The sequence below is a fragment of the Protopterus annectens genome, chromosome 14.part0 (assembly GCF_019279795.1).
Source record: "Protopterus annectens isolate FY-2018-M chromosome 14.part0, PAN1.0, whole genome shotgun sequence".
Lineage (NCBI taxonomy): Eukaryota > Metazoa > Chordata > Ceratodontiformes > Protopteridae > Protopterus > Protopterus annectens.
In genome coordinates this window covers 32,866,063-32,880,191 of record NC_056748.1, presented here as the reverse complement: position 1 = coordinate 32,880,191, position 14,129 = coordinate 32,866,063, and positions in this window count along the sequence as shown.

Here is a 14,129-nt window from a genome sequence, read left to right as displayed (position 1 = left end):
CTGCTGCTCATTCTATATATTCTATAAGAACCAGCTCGTAGTGCTTGAAACAAAGTGTGTAGAGGCTGCTCTGATCTCCCTGCCTCCTGAAGACAGAGTGAGGCCAGATTTACTGGCCTGTCATTGACCACATTTTCTTTGCTGTGTAGTGACCTTGGAGTCAGAATATGTAAGGAGAGGAAGTGCAGCAGTAAATTTCCTCACATGGAGGTGCAGGCTGGTTGCTCCCTAAAAATATTTATTTACTTTTTTTTATTTTGCTTGACTTAGATGTAACTTAATAAGCTTGATTACATGTACTATGACCACTTGTGTGCTTGAAGTGTCATTTATGAGAAACTGGGGCAGAGCTACGAGGTGTTATTCATGACAGAGTGTTGCAGAGTTGTAATATGAGCCTGAATACATTTGGGCCACATAGTAGATCCATATGAGGCTCCATATGGAAATTTATATTATAATCTTGCACAAAGTAAACTGTCACAAATGTGAACAAGCCCGAGTGTGAAGACTGTATGAAGATGCAAGTGAAAATTGGTCTGGTGTAACAACATACAGGTGCTAGATTTTTTGACAACATCACAGTCATCCAGATTCTCTGTAAGAGGTCTGGACAAATTGCATGTGCCTAAATTGCCTCAAGCATCCACGGAAGAAGACTCATATTTATATTTTATTAATGTCTTTATTTGTTAACTTGGTAAATTAACTGATCCATCTTAAATCCTGTTCAGTTATAACCTTTTCCAAAAATGCAAAGATAAATACGAGCAAATGTTCTTTGATCGACAGCTAATAGATGAAACCACAAAAAGTCGAATGGCCGAAACAGCGATTTTTTTTCCCTGTGAAAAAAATTGCTGGGCCATTGTCGGGACTTTGCAGTTTCCTCCACTGTGGTGCAATCTTGGAGATGGTATATTTAAGTAGGTGGAGTGTGGCGGGGGGTGATGCTACCCCATTTTATTTTGTTTGTGGATTTGTTTTTTTTTTTTTTTGAAAACAGTAATTTTTTTCTGTGAGAAAAAAAATCGCTGATCTGGCCATTCGACTTTTTTTGGTTTCATCTATTAGCTGTCGATCAAAGAGCATTCATTCTTTTGAGTGTTCAACAAGCTAATATGAACCGTATATATATATATATATATATATATATATATATATATATATATATATATATATATATATAGAGAGAGAGAGAGAGAGAGGGATTAATACTGGCAGTCATTAGAACATGAACATTTTGGAGAGGTGGAGAGGTGTGTAGAAATTGGAGCACCTTAAAACCCACACAGATGTAGGAAAGACATGCTTGTATACAGCTCAGCAATCTCCTGCTTCGTGCCCTGCAGAGTACAGCAGCAGAGAGACAAAAGAGAGACTTTGGAGTGATTAAGTATAATTTTTCTGCATTTTCTTGCTGACTTTAGCTAATTCCGCCTAAAACACAGATTTTTTAGAGTTTCTGTGATTTAAAAAGCTTGTTTCAGCTACATATTGTACTTATTTTACTGCCTGCACTTTAACAAAGGCGTTTTTGTGTATAAATTACCTGTTTAACTGTTGTAGGCTACACACTCAAGTGTGATAGCCATTTCTGTGCATTTAAAGTATTTTTTGTGATTGTATCTGCTTTATTTACTGAAAAAAAAAAAACAAAAAAAAATACTTGCTTTCCCACCTTTCTAAGCTACAATAGTCCAGTTTTCAGGTTAGTGCTGAATTTGGGGCTGTGTTACAAGTTTCTGTGTTTGCCCATACCTTACTTGGATGGATGGAAATTTCTCTATTCACCTGTGAGAGAGGGGAGCTTTGAGCAGCCTATCTATCCTTGGAGGAGCAGTTTCAGCCTAGAAATTAGTAGTTTATTGGCCATTTTGGACTAATTTCTATCTTTTTCATTCCCCTGCTATAAAACCAGTGTTTGCGCGGTTTTGCGCTCCGGGCAGTGCCGATTAGCTAGGGTATAACTATTCCCGGCTCCACCAAGTCTACTCTTCAATTTTTCCCTTGGAACTAGACAAACTTTCAACTTAAGAACTCAAACCATTCACTTCTCAGCCTGGCACTTGCTCAAAACTCATAGCAAGCACTAATAAATCATAGCACTAGACCCCCCTATACTGTAGAGAAGGACACGGCTCTCTATTTGACATTACCAGCCAATCAGTAAAACAGCTCACTGCACCTATCCAGGCATGTCCAAAGGGCAGTTTCAGGTGTACTCTCCGGTCCATCTGGTGAATCTGGGCATTTTGAGGCAATGTTACAACTGCCTCATGTACACAGGCAACCCTCTCCTCCTACCACCAAACTCTAATACATGCGAGAGATGCAATTATGCAGCCAAACTGGAGGCTAAGCTCTCTCAATCCAAGACTGGACCAGACAGTTAAGAGGAGAAGGGAATTACCACCAGTCTCACATAGACCTATAAAACCAGCACCAGCAAAAAACACACATAAATACACGAAAATATACTCGGAGGCTCTAAATAAAAATCTGCAAAAGCAACAGAGACCTCCAAAGCAGACATCCAAGCAACCTCCATCCCCCCAACACAAACCATGAAACACATACTTCACAAAACCAGTGTGCCACGCAATCACAGCCCTTAAGGCAAAATAACATACCCAGCACACTAGTAATAGGTGACTCTATAGTCAGACACACTGACGTCCCACTCACTAGGCTGAACAAGGAGAAGGCTACTGTTGGCTGCCTGTCGGGTGCAAAGATCTGCCACATAACACAAGCACTCAGGTCACTCCCGAACAAGTACAAATATGACTCTGTCATTGTCCATGTTGGTGTGAATGACCTGAGCCGTATCTCCCTGGACTACATGAAAAAAGACATGGAGGAGCTCTCTGATCACATAGCCTAGGCTGGTATGACCCTGACCCTGAGTAGCATCCTGCCCTCACCAGGAATGATACCACGGTATAAAGAAAAAAATTATCAATTTCAACAATTGGCTAGGCTTCTGGTGTCATTCAAAGGGGATCCAGTGTCTGTCAGCCTAGGATGACATGCTCGACAAGCCATGCTGCTTCGCTAGAGAAGGAAGGCTCAAAAGACAAACCCACTGCCATAAATAGCACAAATAACAAAATACTAAGGGTAATGCTATTTAATGCCAGAAGTCTGAACCTCAAAATGCACGCACTCAAGGCACTCCTCAGTATGAAGAAAATCGATATATGTGCACCCCAGCACTACCAGGCTACAACTCATACCATACATTTCGGCCACAAAACACGGACTGAAATACAAAAAGTGGGGGAGTATCCATATTCATCAAGGATACCTACACCTCCAGGTTAGTGGCACAGCACGATGCTTCAGAGATCATCCACGTGCAACTAACAATGGGCAAAACTGCAATTCAAATTGTAGCTTGCTACAGATCACCCACCATGTCCCAGGAGCCCCATTCCGCATTTCTAGAAACATTGGGAAGCATAAAGGTCCTACCAAACACCCTGATATTAGGTGATTTCAATTACCCGAACATTAATTGGGAGAACTACTCAAGTACTAACTCCCTTGCTCAACATTTTCTAGAATTTATAAACTCAAATGCCCTGGATCAACTGGTCAACACCCCCACCGGAGGTGACAACATATTGGACCTGGTCATCACCAACATGGGAGGTCAACCCCTCATTGGTTAGATCTGACCATAAACTAATCACTCTGGATATCCACATTCCACCCCCACCCCCGGTCAAAGAAACCACCATGAAAAACTTTTCAAAAGCAAACTTCACGTTACTTAAGACCGAGGTGGAAAGTTTCAAAGACCCCCATGCCAAAGAATAACGCTGTCCAAACTGCAAAATCCTTTACTAATGCACTCTACAGGCACCTACAAGAATGCATGGATCGTGCTATCTCAAGCAAAACCAAGACTCACTCCTCCAAGAAAAGGAAACCAGTTTAGTGGACCCCTGCCATAAACAAGCTATACAATAGAAGGAGGAAACTAGTACAGAAAAGAGTAAAATCCCAAGAAGGGAAGACATCCCTGATCAGTATCAGCAAGAAACTACGAACCCTCATAAAATCATCCAAGGCTAGCTTCGAAAGAAAAATTGCCAAGGACTCCAAAGATAAGCACAAGGCATTCTTTAGTTATGTCAAGAATCTAAGTGGCAATTCTCAGATCTGCTCGGAGTTAGTCCAAAATGGCACAAAATACACTGAACCGACCGATATGGCCAACATCCTGGCAGACAGGTTCAATGCAAACTTCACCCCCTCTCATCCCCAAACGGGCCCATAACCCATACTAGAAGAATGCAGTGCCCCTGAAATCACAGACACTCAGGTTAAAACAGCCCTCTCCAAAGCCAAAAACACAGCATCAGTGGGAACAGATGGTGTCCCAGGCTGCATCCTACGTGAGCTCAAAGATGAACTAACCCCTTACCTAAACACACTGTTCAAACTCAACCTCTCCACAGGCTATGTGCCCATAGAGTGGCACACAGCAACAGTTATTCTGTTCCACAAAGGTGGAGCCACAACAGACCCTGGGAATTATTGCCCTATAAGCCTGACTAGCTTGGTCTGCAAGGCTATGGAGCGTATCATCATGGATCTCATAAACAGAGACATTGGGAACCTCCAAACACTGGACCCTACCCAGTTTGGCTTTGTTAAGGGCAGATCATGCCTCCTAAACCTGGTGGACTTCTTTGAGACAGTTACCAAGGCTATAGATGAGGGAAAGGTGGTCTACACAGCCTACCTAGACCTCGCAAAGGCCTTCAACACCATTCCCCATTCAGGTATTATAGACAAGCTCACCAGCCTGAACATAAACCCCTACGTCATGAGATGGGTTGCCATCTGGCTCATGGACAGAACCCACATGGTAAGAGTTGCGGGAGCTATGTCTGACTCTAAACCAGTTACAAGTGACATTCCCCAGGGCTCAGTCCTAGGGCCCCTCCTGTTCGGCATATACTTCTCAGAAGTATAGGCAAGCACAGAAGGACTATGGCTGACCAAGTTCACAGATTACTGCAAAATGGGGGCTATAATTGACTCTCTGGCAGACACAGACATCCTCCAAAATGGCCTCACTGAGACAGATACCTAGTTTCAAAACCATGGCCTCAAGCTAAATTGCAAAAAGTGCATAGTCATCCCCTTCAGAAAAAACAAAGTACCCACAAACTACCACATAGGTGGTAGCCCCCTAAATATGAAAGACGTAATAAGGGATCTGGGGACCCAAGATAGTAACCTCTACTTTGATAATAACATTGCCAAAGTAATTAGAAAATCCTTCTATGTGACCCACCTAATCACAAAAGGGTTTGCATCCAGATCAAACAAGGTCATTGTCCCCCTCTAAGAATCACTCATCAGATCCATCATAGAGTTCAACGCCCCATTTGGGATATACCTTACAAGACACCTGCAACAGCTGGAAAGACCACAGAAGTACCTCCCTAAGAGGATCACTGGCCTCACACAGATGCCCTATGGAGCTCAACTGAAGAAACTCCAGCTGTACTTGGTTGCAGACTGCCTTCTCAGAGGTGATCTCTGCCTGACATACAAGGCCATGTCCAACACAGAATTGATGGACATACTCCACCTAAAGAAAACTATATCCCCTCGAACCACATGCTCTAGTGATCTAAACCTCACCACAACAATAAATAGGACGTGCTGGAGGGATAGACTCCTTTCCCAGAGAGTTCCCATGCTCTGGGACAAGATTCCAATCTACATTAGGCAGAGCTCCTCGCTAACCTTCTTCAAGAGAAACCTTGACGAGTGGATGGGAAACATAGAGTTTACCCCGGGGATCACTTCAATGGCTCTGCTGGACAGAGGCACAGGGAACTAATCTAAGGGGGCGGCAAAAGCCAGCACATTCCAGCTAGGCTTATAAATGCCTTCGGGCAGATAGCCTAGTACCTACCTATGAACCTATGAATCTATAAAACACCATGTAAACAGTTACTGAACCTAAAGAGAAAATCCTCCACCGTCCATCTGTAAGGCAGAAATCCTGCCACTAATTTACTATACCTTTAGTTAAATCCCTCTGTAAAGAAAAACTTGGCAGTTAGCACAGAGGGTTAAGGCTGTAGTTCCCGTGGTACAGGGTTTGATTCCCTCAGCCCTCATTTTGCTTACTGTATGATCTTGAGCAAGTAACTTAACCAAAAATTGCTCCTGGGTCACCACTGAAAAGAACTGTGAGTCCAGCGAGCTTACCTAGTTAACAAACTGGTATTATTGTTATTATTATTACTACTACTATTATTATTAGTAGTAGCAGTATTAGTATTACTATTACTATTGCTATTGCTATTACTATTATTATTAGTAGTAGTAGTATTACTATTGCTATTGCTATTACTATTATTATTAGTAGTAGTATTATTATTACTATTGCTATTACTATTATTATTATTAGTAGTAGTATTACTAGTACTATTGCTATTACTATTATTATTAGTAGTAGTAGTATTACTATTACTATTGCTATTACTATTATTATTAGTAGTAGCAGTATTAGTATTACTATTACTATTGCTATTGCTATTACTATTATTATTATTAGTAGTAGTATTACTATTACTATTGCTATTACTATTATTATTATTATTATTATTACTGTTACTATTATATTATTACTACTACTATTGCTACTAGTAGTAGTACTATTACTATTGCTGTTACTATTATTATTATTACTGTTACTATTATATTATTATTACTATTATTATTATTATGATTAGTATTATAACAGCCTGTAGTGATATCTGCTGATTTTGAGGATCTAGGATATTGTTTTGGAGATATTAAACCTGAAATGTACCCACCAAGGGGATGCTTTTTACCGATTTCATCCTTCCCTGACATATGTTGATGCTCTGATGACCAACAGACTCTAGGTGGTGTAATGCGTTCAGTGGATGTATATTCAGCAGATAAGGGGTACAAAGTGGGGGACATTAATGAAGTCTGACTGCTGCTACATAGTGTATATCAAATTACATCTCAGAGGTAAGCAAGTGGTTTCAGGGAGTCCAGCACTGTGCAATACTGATACTGAATTTTTACAGACGCTATTCTTTAATTTGTAAAAATACATCCTGGCTGAAAAGTGTAGATTTCAATCTTGTTATTAAATTCCTTGTTGGGATATAGAGACAGTGTCCAGATCTTATGAACACATCCCTCATCATGGATATTGAAAAACTGTATTGAGACTTTTTCACAGACTCTTACGTTGTGTTAGCAGCCTGTGCCATTAATGGTGAGCCTGAACCAGGACATCCGACATATGCCAGTAATAACCATGATAATACAGCCAACATTAATGTCAGAGATGCTGGGCTTATATTTGTCTTAACATATTAGATTACACAAGTTACTTAAGCAACCAAAAGAATACTCTCTCTACTGCTGTACTGATCCTATATATTTTTTTGTTAATAACCAATGACTGAGTGACTGATGAACTGCTTAAACCCAGCACTAAATTTTTAAACACACATCCAGAAAAATAGAAGTAAATGTAGCATACCCTCTTTTGGGCTTGGAAAATATCTTATTTCTTATCAACAGTAAGCAGGGAAGCCATTGGAAAAGGAATTCTCACACCATAGCTAGAATATGGTATATCAATTACAGCTGTTGCTTCAGTAAAGAACCTCACCACAATATAAACAAGTACCAATACGATTTGCCACTTCAGGGCACTATTCCCAAGAAATGAACTCCACTGCTCTATCAAAAAGACAAACTGGCTTGCAGTTCAATAAATGGGAGAGCTTCTTTTTGCCTCCATCATATTCAGTTTATCAAATCAAAGCTCCTTCCCATGTTTAGCAAGCAGATTCACAGTAAAAGAAAGATTATATTTACTAAGATTTCAGCATCATAAGTTTCATTCTTGCATAGACTGTATTCAAAGAAAAACACAGAAATCAAAGCTTCTCCATTCTAGCATCTAAACTGTGGAAGGCAATACCACCAGCCATCAAAGATACCTCTGACTTCACTAAATTCAGGGAATAAATCAAGAAATTCCTACTAAAATCCATAGAATGTCACTGCATTAATAAGACAGAGATAATCTAAACATTCCCGAGGAACTGTCAAACATATAATGTTAGAAAGAATGTGCTCTGCTGAAGAATTACCAATATGACCACCACAGATACCTACAGTAAACAGCTTTCATAAACTAATTCTCAGTGTTAAGCCTAGGTGTACCAAACTCCTTACCCAGAGGAAACACTGTCAGGCATTGCTTCATCCTGGATGTTTGCCAGTAGAATTCCCAATTTAACTGTACTTCTGCAAATATTTTAACAATATTATTTTGAGTTTTACATTTGTCTTGATTGTTTTCAGGATCATTGTACTACTGTATATCATTGTATACATGTTTTAATAACAGAAATGTATGTTATAGTTTTGTTTATTTACACCCAGATTGAGTCTGAAATAGGTTTCTGTGAATCAGTGCTATACCCCAGTCAATAAATCTAAAAAAGTATGTAAGAAAAAAGTAAGTAAGTAACTATCTAACTAAATAAATAAATGCCCAAATCACCCGACCAGACAGCTCCCATCTTGTAAACAAAAGGGTGGTACTCAAACTTATCCATACAAATTAAGCAATGGAAAATATGTATTGAGTGGGAAATTGGCATAGAGGTTAAGGTGTTTACCTTATAAACACAAGGTCCAGGGTTTGATTCTCACATGAGGTAATTGGCTAGGCTTAAAATGGCCCACAAGGGCAGTTGGCCTAGTACTAATCTATGAATCTATATCTATGAGTGTAAAGTGTATACATTTAATCTTACTGATACAGCAAACCTTATCTGGAGGGTCTGTAAGAAATAGTGCATATAGTCAGTCACAGTACAGCTTAAAACTGTGTAGAATGGCAAAACCATCTTTTCTTTTAATGTTACATTTTGAAAGTGCTTGAAATCAATACATCTCTTAGCTCTGCAGGCCATCTTAACCATTCAATAGACCTTTTTTTTATCTCCATGTATTTTTTTGTGAAATTATTTTTCTATCTTGTGCATGCAGGTGTCTATGCCTTCCAGTTTTACTAATACTTGTTCATAAAATGTTACACATTTTCATATCACAGCATCATAATATTTTAATCAGTATACTGGTCCATGTTGTGGTGTGCATTCAGAATAACGAACATCTCATTTGTGAATCTGGTTCATAGCCATTTTCACATATGTTCTTACTTCGTTGAAAAACGAATGCAGTGGCTTGCATGAAATTTAAAGGATTTTGTCACTTTACATGCAGTGGTACTGTAATGGGCTTTCCGGATATCAAATTAATTAGAAGCGGTCACATCAAGGGGCCTCATTTGATGGAGTGGTGGTAACATGTTGCAGGCATCTGTTAAATTGCACTTTATTTATGTATCAGGATGTATTAAAAGTTGTAAAGTACTTTCCCATTTTCATTTTATGCTGCTATTAAATTATTTCACAATACCAGGCTTTGACTTCATTAGCTGTTGTAAAATGATATATGATTTGTTCTTTTAAAATTGACTGGAAATCAGCATTTAAAAATTCAGAGCCATTATTGGTTTGCAGCTTTTTAGGATTACGGTCATCTCTGAGAATTGTTCTGAAAGCCTCTGTAATACTTCTGCCTGATTTATTCTTTAATGTCCTTGTGCATACATATTGTGGCAGGACATCAATCATTTTGAGATATATTGGAAGCCATCTTCATCGTTAGAAAGGTTAGATATATCTATGAGGTCAGTCTGATATTGTTCATCAATACAGCTTAAAACCACTATGTTTCTAATAAGTGTTTCTTGACAGGCTTGTACATAGTGTAAGCATCTTGCAAGACAACCATTTTGATACCAGTGCGACCTTTTTACCACACTTTGTGATGCTAGCATGTAGTTTTGTATCCCTCCTAAGCTATTTGGTTGTAGATGGTCATAATAAAGCACTTCATCATTTTCTATAGAATTAGTCTTTGTATTACAATAAATATGCAAGCCTTTTTTTCACATGTGAACGATTTATTATGAAACATATATTATCTTATGCATTCTATATATAACATATGATACAGGCATAAATTATGTATAGTTTCACATATAATGCATATGACCCATTACAACAAAAATATGACTTATACAGTATAACCAGGAAATCAGCTGTAAAGTCAAACACACAATAGAGCTCAGACATACAGTTGTTAGTGTTCAAATATTAAAGGTAAGACACTTACACAGTTAATAGCATATCATTATAAGTTAAGGAGCTACTGAAAGGCATTACTTTATACCAGAAAACATTTTTAATTGAGTCATTAAATAATGTTCAAAATAAAGCATTGCACAGTTTATCTCTAACCAGGAATTTGCAGTGAAATGGGTTACTGCACATGTACAGTTACCTGCATTTTTATCATAGTTTGTTGATATGTCTCCAAGAGATTACAAGTGTCTGTACCTTTTTAAAATACCCCACTTCCTTAAGAGCTTTTCCTGTTTATTATTTGCTTACTTTTTTTTTACAAAAACATTGTAGCAACATCATTGAAGTCTGTCTAACATAGTGATAATCTATCTAACCTGCATGCAAAATGATTATAACAACATAGTAGGTATGTCTAACAAAATAAGAATCTGTTTCATATCAAGGTATATAATTTTATATACCTTGGTGGGCGACAGGTAGGACAGTGACTGTGGTCCAAAAGAAGGAAGTGGGTGCTTTGAGAGTAGAAAAGTGATAAAGAGCATGAATGAATGATAGTGTGCAGGAGGGTTCAGAATGGGGGCGGGGGGTTAATCTTGCATGCATGTCTAAGCTTTATGTTATGAGATGAATGTTTAGAGTGAGGACAGAGTGAGTGCAATTGAGTGCATGCAGTTAAGTAATATCTTGTGAAAAAACTGTTACAATCAGTTCTTGTGTCTAAAAATGTATTGAGCTAATGTCTAAAAGTGAGAAAGGAGTTGATCTCTATTAGGTTTGCAAGGAGCGATTCCCATGTCTGAGGTGCCATTACTGAGAATTTGCAGCTGGTGGAAAGGAGCTTTGTAAGTAGGGTGGAGAAGGAGAGGAAAAATGTAATATAAGGCGGTAGGATATGGTTCTTTCACAGCATCAGCTGGAGAAAAAACTGAAGAAGTCTTCACATAAGTGTTTCCGGATTAGTCAGGTTAGGAGTAATTTTCATCTTTCAATTGTGGGACTTCATTTTGCTTTAATAAATACTTACCAATGTTGTTTTGTATCTCCAAATACAAAATACTTCATCGCATTAATTTGGAGCGTTAAGTGTGAACAATAAACTAGTGACCTTCGGGCTTTATAGTGTGGCCGTTATTTTCATGATTGGACGTTTGTGTGCTGTTTTCTGGCTAGTTTGTGGTTTGTTTATCTTGCATACAACCTTTCTTCTTTTTGGTGTTCGTTAAGGCATTGACTACTGACAATGGCAGTGGGTCAGCAGTTATTACACTCACCTTGCTGCTGGGAGAGCAGAGGGCTGTGGGTTCTATTCTTACAGTAGGTACTTGAAATTATTTTTTAACTTCTGATACTGCTGTGCTGCATGGGGGGAGTAGGTGCTGCAGTCCTTACTGTGCCATCCTTCAGGTGAGACACTGAACCAAGGTCCCATCTGCCTGAGATGATGGTAGTCCTGGTAGATGGTACTCATGCAAAATTTTCCCTAGTTAGCATCAGTACCACTGGGTCTCCCTTGAAAAGTGGACACTGCCTTAGTGGGACTAACTCAGTCTAGAAACAGAAAATTAAAAACAAAATAAGTACTTTAGATTTAGTATTGGTGATGCAAAATAGAAAGTTCAGAAACTGGTCCAGCCTGATGGCAAGACATTTAAAGTATGGAGTGGTGTGTCAGAGATCTTTGAAGTTAAGCCTTATTGTCCAGTTTTATAGGACTGTAGAGAGTTTTTGTCCTTTGATCAGTGTTTTAAGTGCGTTATCAGTAAGTGAGAACTATAGTGACAGTGCATTTAGGTCTTTTTCAAGTTGTTTTCTGATGTCAGAATGGAAGGGCTAGGATCTGCATATCACCATATTATCTGTGTACAGAAGGATTAGTGTTTGAAGGGCTGGGATCTGCATATTATCATAGCATCTGTGTACAGAAGGATTGGTGTTTGAAAGGCTGGGATCTGCATATTACCATATCATCTGTGTATAGAAGGGTTAGTGTTCAAAGGGCTGTATATGTATATTACCAAATAATCTGTGTACAGAAGGATTGGGGTTTGAAGGGCTGGGATCTGCACATTGCCATATCATCTGTGTACAGAAGGATTGGGATTTGAAGTAGGTGAGCTGGGAGGGAGGTAATTAATAGTGAGAATAGTATGAGTGACAGAACCAATACTTTTGGTACTCATTTTCAAGATGGGCATAGAGAGACAATGGTGGTGTGAATTGTTCCTAATAGAGAATGGTAAACCAAGGAAGTAGGTTGTCTGAACTGGGTGGGGCATCTGAAGCAATTTGATCTACAGCTTTTTTAGGATATGGATGTCATTGGTGGTTATTTTGCTGATGTAGAGGTATAAGGGGGAGTGTCAGGGGAATTAGGGTAGGTTGTTGTGGAATTTGTGGGAATGCAAGGGAGGGAGGAGAATACTTTTAGGAATCATATAAAATAGTGTTGGGCCTGATAGTATGGTGATGGTGATTGATTTATCAAGGTGTTTTTGTTGTAAACCTCCTGAAAAACCAATAATAAGGTTCCAGAATTGCTCAGAGTTGTTTTTGAGGGTGTGCTGTTGTTGGTTGAGGAAGGTGACCTTATTACTACAAGTGACCTTTTCATCTTGATCTCTATGCTGCATGAATTGTAGGTGGTTTTCTGAGGATGGATTTTGTTTCCAGGATGACCGAGCTTTGCTGTGATTTTATAGAGGGGTTTAAGTTCCAGGGATGGACATTTGTTTGAAATACTTTTAAGGAGTCTGGTAACTTTGGAGAAGTGTTTGTCTTGAAGTTGTAGTAGCTTGTTGATAAGTGATGTACAGTGTCTGGGTTGCTTTTTGATTGAAGAGAGTTCCAGGAGGCATTTTGGGGTCATTTAGTAATGTTGTTCTGGAATTTGGGCTTGGATATGATTAGTTTGGGAGGAGGATATTAATTGGCCTATAGTTAAAACAGAATGTAATGTGGCAGTGGTTACTAAATCAGGGTGGAAGTATGTTAATGCTGTTTATTTTGTGTGGGATGTTTATGATTAAAATATCAAGGAGGGAATGGTTACCTGAGATTATATTTGGTCTAATTGGTTGTTAAATTCTTTTAGTGAGTCCTTTGGCAGAGAGTTTGAAGTACAGAGGAGGTTTATGCTGAAGCCTCCAATTAGTCCTATGTCTTTGAGTGACCTAGTAGACTGCAGGCATTGTTGTAAAAAGTTTTAAATATGCCAAGGTTGCTGCTTGGAGGAGGTAGGCATTAACTAGTGTCAGAGGAAGGGATAATTTCTTGTGTATTCTTACTGTTAGCCAGTTGAGGTTGTGGTTATTGGTGGAGTTGCTTTTGACCTAGTAGGATCACTTTTAGGCCACATTTGATTAGAAGTAGTGATCCTCTACCAATTCTGGATCCATGATGAGAGTTGTAAAGGTAAGGTTAGAAAGGAAGGTTGTAAATTAATTTAGGGGTGGATGTCTTGACACGTGATTCTATTACAGCAACTATGTCTAGGTTTGGGAAGTTGAGGAAACTTTCTATTTGTTCCAATTTATTAATTAAGTTACCCACATTAATTAAGGCAATAGACAGGCTTCCCTGGTTTAGATAGAGATTTAGTGGCTGACACACTAACTGGTGGCAATTTGTCCAGCACCATTGAGAATTACTGCAGTGGTACTAAAACTGTGATAGCAGTTGGAGAGTTTCATCCTGCTAGAAACAGAGATTTTATTACAGGCTGTATGCTGTCATCACTGATGCATCTTGAATACTGAGAAGGCGTTTAGCGAACATGAGCAGCAGGATCTTATGAATGCAATTGATGGCCCCAAAGAGAACAACATAACAGATCTGCTGCAGGGTCCTGGATGTGATATGTCATGCCCACGCAAA